The 12,648-nt window shown below is 37.8% G+C and overlaps 1 protein-coding gene across 2 annotated transcripts in view; it reads right to left on the reverse strand.

Annotated features, from left to right (window-relative positions):
- LOC149785977 (beta-1,4-N-acetylgalactosaminyltransferase bre-4-like) overlaps positions 1–5,651 on the reverse strand; it is a 123,931-nt gene extending 118,280 nt beyond the window's left edge. For both annotated transcript variants that reach the window (XM_089976237.1, XM_089976239.1), the window contains exon 1: positions 5,486–5,651. The gene's annotated coding sequence lies outside the window, so the exon portion shown is untranslated. The remainder of the gene's footprint in view (positions 1–5,485) is intronic.
- Positions 5,652–12,648: the final 6,997 nt, after the last annotated feature.

The following is a 12,648-nucleotide window of genomic DNA, read 5'->3' on the forward strand; positions in this document are numbered from 1 at the left end:
ACGAGATCGTTTTTCCTGGATGAATTCTTTCGCGTATTGATATCCAAATAACCGTTCAGCAAGAGTCCGATTGAATCGTTCAACAATTGCCTGATCACGATGTAGCGCAGTATGACCTCGTCGTATCGCGACGCTATGATGTTTCAGCGTTGATAAAACAGCGCCGCGAAATTCACTACCAGGATCAACTTGTAATAGATTTGGCCAGCGCAGAGGACCCCTTCGGTAAATCCGCTCAAACGCATCGGCTACTTCAGTTGCTGACTTTGTTTTTAACGGCTCCGCTTGTTTGTATCGACTCGCAACATCAACTACGGTTAGCGCGTATTTGTAACCGTTGTCATGCGGCAGAAATAGTATATCAGCCTGATGAACTTCATTAGGTACGCCGACATCAAAGCGCAGAAAGTTGATTTGTTTAGGCGGTGGTAGATAAATTTGCCATATAGCCTGTTTGGATAACCAATTAGCCGCAACGGCCTTTGTTACCTTTGCAGCGCTTGCGAGTTTACCAATTGCGGCCTTCCCCTTCCAGTATCCTCTCGGAGAATAATAGATGGATTCCATGTTGTTATTATAAACGCTAGAGTTTTCAATTACCAGCGCGAGAAGCTCCGCTTCCAATCATTAATTTACCTTTCATAGCCGATTTTACAAACCATGAAGCCAACTTTTCTTTGAGGGATTTATCAGGAATGGCATTTAACGCATGAATTAATTTTACATCCGCGATATGACGCTGTTGCAGATCGCTACTTTTGTAGTAAGCAACATCATGAGCATGACACGCCTTATCGATAGCGTTTATTGGATACTCACCGGGTTTGGGCTGATTTTGATCATCGAGTATGATATTTAATCGTGTTCCGGGGCCACAGTAGCTATATCCTGGGAGGTGCTTTTCTCCTGGATACTTTGCCCACGGTGTTCCGGGGAGTTTTGATAACTTGGCTGCAATATCACCTCCTCGCTTTTTTTAAAAACATCCCCGGGTCTAATAGAAATAAATCTAAATTTCTTTGTACCGCATCGTGCACACTTACCAGTAAGTGCCGATCTGTTATTTCTCGTTGTAACGGTTGTCATATCATTTGTGCCAGTACGCACTCTACACTTCACACAATATAAATCCATAATTTATGTATAGAGATATGAATATAATTGATTTTTCGGCGACTAAAACGAGAGAACCCTCCTTGCATGTTGCAGCGTTACCAAACTCGATCCGGATGATTATCATCGGACCATCTGGATCCGGCAAGACGCAATTGTTACTTAATTTAATAATGAGATGGATGAAGTGGGATAAGTTGTATTTAATCGCCCCTAGCGTAGATGATCAACGATGCTACGAGGTGTTGAAAGATTTTAACGAGAATGCATCAGCGATCGCTGAAAAAATGTTATTGAGTTTATTACAGATATCAATGATGCACCAGGTATTGATGATATTGATGGCGACGTTAACAATCTAGTCGTGTACGATGATGTTATGTTAGACAATCAAAAAAACACAGCTAGGATATTTTCCAGAGGCAGGCATAAAAACACCGACGTGATATATGTCACTCAACGATACACTCAGATTCCAAAAGTAATCAGAGACAACTGTAATATTCTTGCAGTATTCAACGGCGTTGATACACACACGCTACGAAATATCTGGCAAACTTGGTGTGGCGGTGACATGGACTTTAATGGTTTTCGAAACTTTTTTAGTCATGCTCAGTCGACCCCACATGGATTTGTAACGATAAATTTACATGATCCTCGGACACGATATCGTATTGGACTTGACCAAATATTCGGTTAAATTGTAACTAATTTTCATTGTAAATAACTTCTTAGCAGCGGGGGGGGGGGGCAATGACATCAACGCGGTCGTCGCTGTGTTTACCGGACGCTGACGACACTGAGATCGATGCGCAGAAAGTATTAATTAAACCAAATGACGATTGGACGACCCCCCGACGACGACGTCGTTTTTTTTTTACCGGGCGCTGACGACACCGGATCCGCTGAGTGCAGAAAGTATTAATTAAACCAAATGACGATTGGACAAAATGTCCGATTCGCGCCCCCCCCCCCCCCCCCCCGCTGCTTCCTGCATTCATCGTGCTTTGTGATTGATTTGAAAGAACATGTTTCCTTCAATGAATAATTAGGGAGAGAAATGAAACTGTCGACTTCCTAACAGACCTAGATTCTTGTCTGCAAAATATTAATAGGTTTTATTTAACACAAGATTTGTTAGGAATCGAATACCAGATTAGAAAACTGAAGGACTACATTGTTTTATTAGCTGTCATAGAAAGGTGTATACATCTTGCTGGAAGAAGAGAAGTGTAACACATTTTACAGGAACTTCACTATTCCATCCGCGGAATACTTTCCTATCTTCAGAATCTGCTAGAAGTTCACAGAGGCAATGTCTCAAACTAGCTTTATTTCATTTTTTTTGTAAAACGGTATACCGCTGAATAGACTGTAAACAAAGAAAATCAAGTTAATGTTACATTTCCTTCATCAAGTATTTGCCTGCCAAATGTTAACATTAGTGATAATTATGTTTCGTTATTTTCGAATCTAAAATTAAATTCTGCCATTGTTTTTAAAAAAAAAAACACTACAACAACAACACCCTCTCATAAGAATACTTCTTGAAATGCAAAACAACACAAGCAAACAACAGCATGAACCGTTTCATTTGTATTAACAACAATGCATATTAGGTAACGTTCTTATATTTCCAAGTGATTGATTCAGCTCACCCTATGATCTCTCCAAGCTCACCCTCCAAATACTTCAGTTTACCCTACAATTACTTCACCTCATCCTACGATTACTTCAGTTCACCCCACGATCTCCTAAGTGTCACCCTACGATTACTCCAGCTCGCCTTACGATTACTTCAGCTCACCCTTCGTACTCTCCAAACCATACGATTGCTTCAGTTCACCCTACGATCTCATAAAGCTCACCCTACGATTGCTTCAGTTCACCCTACGATCTCCCCAAGCTCACCCTATGATTACTCCAGCTCGCCTTACGATTACTTGAGCTTATCCTACGATCTCTCCAAGCTCATCCTACGATTGCTTCAGTTCACCCTACGATCTCCTAAAGCTCACCCTACGATTACTACAGTTCACACTACGATCTCCCCAAGCTCACCCTACGATTACTCCAGCTAGTTTTACGATTAATTCAGCTCACCCTACCATCTCTCCAAGCTCTCCCTACGACTGCTTCAGTTCACCTACGATCTCCTAAAGCTCACCCTGTGATTACTCCAGCTCGCCTTACGATTACTTCAGCTCACCCTACGATCTCTCCAAGCTCACCCTACGATCGCTTCAGTTCACCCTACGATCTCCTAAAGCTCACCCTACGATTACTTCAGCTCACCCTACGATCTCCCCAAACTCACCCTACGATTACTTCAGCTCACCATACGATCTCCCCAAGCTCACCCTACGATTACTTCAGCTCACCCTACGATCTCCCCAAACTCACCCTACGATTACTTCAGCTCACCCTACGATCTCCCCAAACTCACCCTACGATTACTTCAGCTCACCCAACGATTGATCCAGTTCATCCATTTTGAACGATATTGCGTGCCATAATTGTATTATATCTTAAGTAAACATGACGCCATGACACTGTGGCTACTAAAATCTAACACAAGTTAGAAACTTCCTTCACACCATTCCCACGCGTTGTCTACGTTTAGAGCACATTTTTGCGAGAATTAGTTTATTCGCTGAATTTAATAAAACATGGTGGTTAAAAGTTTGCAAAATGTATCTTCTCGTCCTGGTTCTACCAAATAAACAACTTGACCGGAATGCTTTGCCTATGTGGTCATTGTACATTACGATCTAGGTAATTAATTTTGTATTTTGATATTTGCGGAGCAGGAAATTTCTTTGAGAGATCCAGATGACCTTGCTTGCTCACCAAAAGATTACACAGTATAATTTACTTCTCTTTGGTCCCAAAGTATAATTCTCATTCCTTTCTCGAAGCCGCCATGGTTCAGTGGTCAAGGAACCAGACTCATGATCAAGAAGGTGCGAGTTCAATCACCACCATCAAGTTAGCCCCAGTCAGCAGCTGGGGTGTGTCCTTGGGCAATTAACAATGCTATACTTCACTAGGCATGATATAATCTTCAATGTGAACGTATACCGTAAAAAGACCTCTCAACCCTGTATCAACAAAACAAAGAACAAACTAATTATATAACAGTTTTACGACTGCATTGGACTTGTTTGTATGGTTGTTGGTCAGTTCTAATCTTACTTTGTTCAATGTGGTTCCAATTTCATTTCATCAAAATCAAACTAAAAATAACTGGAAAATGATCTCTAATATTTTGATTTTTATTGTACTAATGTGGCTCTTTTATTTTTTAAATCACTGATATCATCATCTACAAATTCTACGTGTCATTTTAATCACAACTATTATTATTATTATTATTATTATTATTATTATTATTTAACCACTCAATATAACTGTGACAGGTCGCAACAATTTTTTAATGCCAGTGACCATCTACTGTGCCTCTTTTTTCGCACGTGTGTTTTTAAAGTTTCACAGGAATAAAAAAATAAAAAATGACAGGAATTGTTAAACAAAACTACATACAAGATAGACCCAGGACTCGCACTTATAAATTTGTGAATTTGGTGAATCTGTTCATTAAATCACAATAAGTTTTAATTTAACTTTTTACATTATTTTACGTATAGAATATTAACTGCATCACGAGTAGAAGTGTACAAGAAACTTACGCTTGCGACATGAAGAACTGAGAAAGGTAGGTGCCTTGTTTTCATATTCCTTCTGTATGTCCGTGAGAAATGCAGTTCTCTCCCGTTCCTCGGCACGATATAGCCAACAAAAGTGCCATTAAAAAAAATGTACAACCATATTCCACATAGATATGATGCTGTTTGGATTTCCTGTTATCCCTGTACGAAAGATTGTCATTGGTGTTCAAGTCTCTTTGGGAGTACCACAAATGAAGAGAGAGACAGACAGACAGACAGAGACGGCGTGTGTGTGTGAGAGAGAGAATGAATGGACGTAAATAGCGCCTCCAAATAAATCGGTTTTATTAAAAGCACATGAGGACAATGTACACCCAGGATGGAGATCCATTAACATGTGACACTACACAATAAGTCTAATTCACAAAGTGGACAACCTTTCTCACCCCCCCCCCTTTTTCTGCTGAATTTGATATTAGCATAGTTGACCTGTTGCATTTGATGTTAGTTTATCTTCCCTGTATCCTAAACGCGAGATGCGTACCATATACATCTAATGCAATTGTGTATTCATATACGAATGAATACACCGGGTTACTTATTAGCTTGATTACTTCATTTCCTGTTCATGATAATTAACTTCAAAGCACAGGGAACATAGGTACCATCCATAATACACTCCTGCAAGACGGAAGTGCGCTTACCTTGCGTCTGCTCCTTTGGATCCAAGAAGAAAGGATAGAAACAGCCATACCAAACTAGCCGACTAGCGTCTGAACATTACAAGAAAATTACTAAAGAAAAGATGGCGGATAGCTGATTTAATCAGATCGCCTCCTCCATAATGTAGTGCCTTCTAGCGGATGTCTGTAAGTGAACAACACACCCCCCACTAAGTACATGTGGAATCTCTGTTGGGCCATCTGCTTGCCACTTGAACCCGACAGCCGTTGCCCCCCTCCAGACAAATGGTACAGACGGGCTTACTTCTTTATTTACTCGTGTTTCGTTTTACTCACTTATTGAAATGAAGACAAATTAATAAATGGAAAGGTAAAAACAAGGAATTCCATCTTAATGGTAACAAACCGGATCTACTAGTACGTAGTTATTTTCGTAATTACAGTTTGATAGTTAACCTGCTATTTCGAGAAAACAAAAACGTTTTACATTTATAAACCATAGGAACTAATAAAGTTCAGTTGATTTGTTATTAATGAGAGGTGAGGAAAGCTATTTTAGTTAGTCTGGCCTTACCTCAAATTTCATATCAATCGCCTTAGCTTACAAGGTTAATTAACATCAATACGGCAACTATGTTTTAACCATTCTTTTTCTTTTTCTTCTATACAAGAACCTAACCACAAATCTTAGAAACTGCAATTAATTTGACATTGTCATTTAGGTAGTTTATACTTTTGTGTACATAACAAAATCTGAAATGTGTCGAATATTATTAATAAATTGTTAGCCTTGTTCCTCCTTTTTTGCGTACTTAATGTGTACGCTTTTGTTATGCAAGATAAGTATGTACCTTTATGTAGATTTTGGACTATGTATGTACAACCTCCTGAGAAAATAAGGGATTTCGTTGTCAAGTTACGAAGTCCCGACTACAGGAAGACACTAGATAATTTATCTGATGTCAGTATATCTTTGTTAAAACAGGGGAACTAGTCCAGATTTTTGCGTACTATGTATATTTAAGAAATCGAAGCAGTTGTCGACTTATTTGCTAGCTTTAGTGAAGTGACAGTTCTAAATAATGGAAAACAGGTCAATTACCCACGCATTTCGTGAGGTAAAACACTAATTTATGTTAATGGAAAACAGGTCAATTAACACGCATTTTCGTGAGGTAAAACACTAATTTATGTTAATGGAAAACAGGCCAATTAACACGCATTTCGTGAGGTAAAACACTAATTTATGTTAATGGAAAATAGGTCAATTAACACGCATTTCGTGAGGTAAAACACTAATTTATGTTAATGGAAAATAGGTCAATTAACACGCATTTCGTGAGGTAAAACACTAATTTATGTTAATGGAAAACGGGTAATTTTTTTCTTAACAAACTACCATGGAGAGGAATTTTTCTGCCATCAAGAAACAGGACATGTGCATTTTGCGTTAAACGGAAGTGAAAGTAGGAAATGCTGATATGGTTCCGATTACTGCGAATTTAGGCAAGATGCCAAAGACGCGAATTTAAACAAGACGCGAAATTAGGCAAGATGCTAAATTAGGAAGGTTTTTTTTTTTTTTATAAATTTTAAAGTAATTGAAACTGTTCGCGCCACTTATACGTCATTTAAGTCATCCTTTTTCATTCATTCTATACATGTTTAACCCATGAAGATTGTGCTGTACTATACTGTATCAGTATTTTGCAGTAAAACATAAATAGTTATAGGTGTTTTTCTTTTCAAATTAATGTTGGTACACGCACAAATAAATGACCCGAAGGTTACGTGTCTCAAAGACAAACCTTTGAAACGTTCATCACACAATAAGCAAACTGTTAAGGGTAAAGAAAGTGAGAAAATGGCTTGTCTGGCAAATAGGATCAGTCGCTCTTTTTTTTTTGTTTTTTTTTTAACTCCTTCAGGTTCACTGGGTTTATATAAATATCTTACAGTAACATTACCAAGCACTGGTTGTCTTGAAAGGTTTTTTTTTGTAATCGCACTAACGGGTTTCATGGCAGTTGTTCGAGTAATTTCATTATTTAATGCAGCTATCACACTTGGCAATCTTGCAACCCATTCACGAGATCTTATATTTTTCTTTTTATAAGTAATGTAAAGTATTAATATGGAGATATGTATGTATGTTAACTTTCCATTTAAACCATTGTAAATGTTATTAAATATGATTGAAAATACTACCACTAGTAATAATAATAAATTAATATTAATATTATTATTGTGAAGCATATTTTCACATCTGAATACAGTTTGTGGTCTTTTTACAATTTGTTTTTCATTCACTCTATCTCACATTTCTGACATGACGTCTCTCTCTCTCTCTCTCCTAAATTTCTGCCGTAACGGCACAGCTCCCACCCAAGCATTAGTCAGTTCCCAGTGATATATGCCTCGCTAGACGGTTTCCATGCGTTACTCTTGCCATGTGGTGATGCTGCTTTAGACGGTATGCAGAAAACTCGCCCCATGGAGAACTCGCCCTGGGAGAACTCGCCCCAACGTATCTGAATAAGTCGCCCCAGAGTGGTTGGAGAAGTCGCTCCAATTGGTTGGAGAAGTCACCCCAAAACTTCTCACCCAGATAACTTTTTTTTAATAACAGAATTAAATCATCTTTAACGTGATTCATATTTAAATTTTTATATATATGCGATCACAAAAGAGATATTAATTGGTAATCATAAAAAGCAATATCATAGTAATATTTCTAAGGACGAAATTAAGACTTTATTTAATCTGATGAATGACGACAGTATAGTGATTAAAAAGGATGATAAGTCTTTTCATTCTCTTAGACGATCATATGCTTGGTACTGAATAATATGGGAAATATTGCTGTTCTTTTTCATCAATGTTCATCTCCGACTATAAAGCAAACCTGTTTCAATATTGGTAGCAAAAAGTATTCGTTTTGAAATCCTTACTTTATTTCGTTGTTGAAATATGATAATTATATCGTAAAATTATATAAACATAGGTACTGGAACAATTCTCAATTTTTGGGCACTTTTTTATATCACAATCTTTGAATTATAATAAAAATAATTCCAAATGAAATAACATTAAAGACATGTTTACGCTTTTTCATTCAATTTATTATGCACCTTTGATTTTGTATGTAACTGAATCGGGTGAATATGCATTTTTCTTCCACACTTACTTACAAGACTGTTTTCCACTCGTTATATAATATACCCATTCCTTCCCATTCTGCATTTATCTTGTTGGAGAGATGTTGATAAAATAAATATAAATCACTTATGATTGAAAGTCTGTGTGTTCATATAAAAGTGTTACATTTCTTATAACAACACACACCGAATCACCACGAGAATTTTTTAAAAACAAATATAACTATTAACTTTCGTGATTTATGCATCTAATACACTAACATTATTCATTAATGTGGTAATTACTCTTAAACTCGGACCAGGCTGAATCTGTACAAATTACTGACTGAATCGGCCCAGATTCCTGGCTGATTCTCCAAACTTCCAAGCTGATTCGGACCATGTGAACTATTATTCAGTTTAGCCCATGATTTAAATGTGACATTTAAATTTTTTTTTAAAGACGATCTTCTCATTATGTCCCAAGTATGTCGAGCAGTTCAAATATGCATTTAAGGTAACAAAATCCCGCTAGTACGCGTGATCATGGTGTTTTTATATATAATAAAATAACGTAATCTTGTTGTGTTTTTTTGCATCGGCAATTTAGTAGCGAAATATTTTTAAAACTTACCGTTCAATTTTAAATAGTTTGTTTTATTGAGAAATAATAAAATTACGAACACTGACAAAAAAGAAACAAACTAAATGATGGGCGTAGTAAAAGTGAGCTATCAGAAACCGTCCGAATTCTGCGCGTTAGCCATGATGATGAACTCAGTAGCAACCGCATTTCCTGAGTAGGCGTCAATGATGCTTTTTATCGAGTTCAAGTATCATTCGTCAATTTTTAGCAAATCTCAATAAACAATCAGATTAAATTGTTCAGTTAGAGAGATGATACTATAGCCCTTTGGCTTATTTGACGGTCATCGCCAATTCAGGCGATTTGGGGTTATAGAGGTCCATGCCATAAAGTTATCTCAGGATGACTTAGGTTATTAGGTTGGAATACTTTCATATATAAAACTGCAGACATCACATCATGCTTACACCAACTCTATTTTTCCAAATAAAATGTATTTAATGATTTGAAGAGCAGAGTAAAAGGGACAGATAACACTTATTTTTTGTTGAGTACAGAAGCGGAGTTGATCAAATGGAAAAGTTGAAAAATTGCGAATTTTATAGATTTAATAAGTTATTAAGTTGAAGAAAAACAACAATAAAGCCTTAACAACCGTGTGGCGACATATCAGAATTACTATGCATGATTCTTGAGGCGACTTCTCTGACCACCATGGGGCAACTTCTCCTGACATCTGGGATGAGTTCTCCCAGGGCGAGTTCTCCATGGGGCGAGTTCTCCGCTATTTGCTTTATACGCATGCGTGGGTAATTCAAATCTGAGGTCAACAGCAGATGAATACACAGGTGTTCTGTTCTGACAGGGATTTATACTAAAAAAGTGAGTGTTCTAAAGGATTTAATGCAGTGGATCATTAGAAGAGGGATTATACTTACTGTCTGGATACAAAGGTTAGTCTAAATAAATTTATTAATTAATAGCGCGCGGTCCGATCATCCGCCGATACACCGGCGGACGCTTCAGCACAATTAGTGCATAACACCATTGGTCTCCGCCGCGTCAAAAGAAAAGAAAAAACAAAGGTGGAGAACAATTTGTTGGTCTACGCGTCAGACAAGCACCATTTCAGTAAAGGATCAGAAAAACATAATAATAAGTATCTTTTGTGAAGACCCCTGGTATGACCATTAATTCAGAAGTAGTGATTCAAGATCAAGATGGCCAACGTAGTAGACATATTAGACATCAGATCAACACCGTTTTCATCTAGGACCAACTAGACAGCATAAAAAAGTCTTTGGGTCAAAACCCAATGTAAACATGATTTTTCCATTCAGGAGTAGCACTAAGATTTTCAAGATGGGTGCTTTGTTAATCATATTGGACTTGGATCAGCGCCATTTTCGTTTAGGACCAAGTAGACATCTTAAGAAGTCTTTTGGTGAAAACTTTGTATTCATGCAATCATCCTTTCAGGAAGAGTAGCGATAACAAGCTTGTCAAGATGCTGCATTGACGCCATATTAGACGTTAGATCAGCACGATATTCATTCAGGTCCAATGAAATATCATAAGAAGTCATTGCGTGACAGCCCATGTTGAAGTAGTCTAATTAAATGTTCAAGATAGCTAGCCTGGCGGCAGTACTGGACATCAGATCAGCACCATCTTCATTCAGGACTGCTAGACATCAAAAGAAATCTTAACAAGACATCACACAGTCTTTGAGTGACAACCCATGATAATATAACCATCCATTCAAGAGAAGTAGGGAAAACAAGATTTTCAAGATGTTCGCTGTGGCGGCCAAATTGGAAGACTGATCAGCGCCACTTTCAATTAGGATTAGACATCAAAACACGTCATTTAATGAAAACCCATTTAAATATTGACCATCCATTTTGGAAGAGTAGTCAGATAGCTGACTAGATGGCCATATTCGCCGTCATATTGACACTATGTTCATTTAGCAATGTGTTCACATAAGACCAACGGGACATCATATGAAGATTCAAGGTAAAAACTTCACATCAATATAACTTTCTGTTTAGCAGGAGCCGCGGTAACAAGTTCAAGATGTGCAATGGCAGCCATATTTGACTTAGACCAGCGCCATGTTTACTTTGCATCACAAGTCTTTTAGTGATGTGACCATTCATGCAGGAGCTAATAGGATTTCAGGACTGTCACTGTGGCAGCCATAATGAGTCCCAGATCAGTACCATTTATTTTGGGACTAAATTGGCATCACAAGAAGCCTTTTAGTGAAAACTCCATGTTGATATGACCGTCCATTCAGCTAGAGTAGGGATACAACTATTTTCATGATGATCATATTTGTTAATAGATCCAGACAATTCTCATTTAGGACTAGCTAGACATCGCAAGAAGTCTTCTGGTAAATATCCCTTATCAATATGACTTTCTGTTCAGGAGTAGCGATATAAATATGTTCAAGAAGGCCACTGTGGCAGCCATATTTGACACCAGCTCAGCCCTATTTTCGTTTATGAAAACTAAAAATTATAAGAAATCGTTTAGTGAAAATCCCATGTTGATACTGACCATCTCTCCAGGATGTGTAGTGAGATTTTCAAGAGGATGCTGTGGCCGCCATATAGAATGTGCAAGTAGCACCGTTTTTTTTATCTGGGACCAACTAGGATATGAGATGAATGTGTGTGTAAAGTTCATGGCAATCCTCGAAATAGTTTTGAAGGAATGGCGACAACAAACAAACGAACGATAGACGATAGACCATCCATAGGCTCTTCTGGTTTAAGTTCAGTAGAGATATTAAAATACTTAAGTCTCGAGTGAAAACCCATGACCTAATACGACTTTCCATGACAGCCAATACATGGTGACCATACTGAATGTCAGATGTACCATATTTATGTCGGACTAACTATACATAGGCCATGGTGACCATACTGGATGTCAGATGTACCATATTCATGTCAGACTAACTAGACATAGGCCATGGTGACCATATTAGATGTCAGATGTACCATATTCATGTCGGACTAACTAGACATAGGCCATGGTGACCATACTGAATGTCAGATGTACCATATTCATGTCAGACTAACTAAACATAGGCCATTGTGACCATACTAGATGTCAGATGTACCATATTTATGTTGGACTAACTAGACATAAGCCATGGTGACCATACTGAAATGTCAGATGTACCATATTCATGTCAGACTAACTAGACATAGGCCATGGTGACCATACTGAAATGTCAGATGTACCATATTTATGTTGGACTAACTAGACATAGGCCATGGTGACCATACTGAATGTCAGATGTACCATATTCATGTCAGACTAACTAAACATAGGCCATTGTGACCATATTAGATGTCAGACGTACCATATTTATGTCGGACTAACTAGACATAGGCCATGGTGACCATACTGAAATGTCAGATGTACCATATTCATGTCGGACT

This window comes from Sinohyriopsis cumingii, chromosome 12, assembly GCF_028554795.1.
Source record: "Sinohyriopsis cumingii isolate HCF-2022 chromosome 12, ASM2855479v2, whole genome shotgun sequence".
Taxonomy (NCBI): Eukaryota; Metazoa; Mollusca; class Bivalvia; order Unionida; family Unionidae; genus Sinohyriopsis; species Sinohyriopsis cumingii.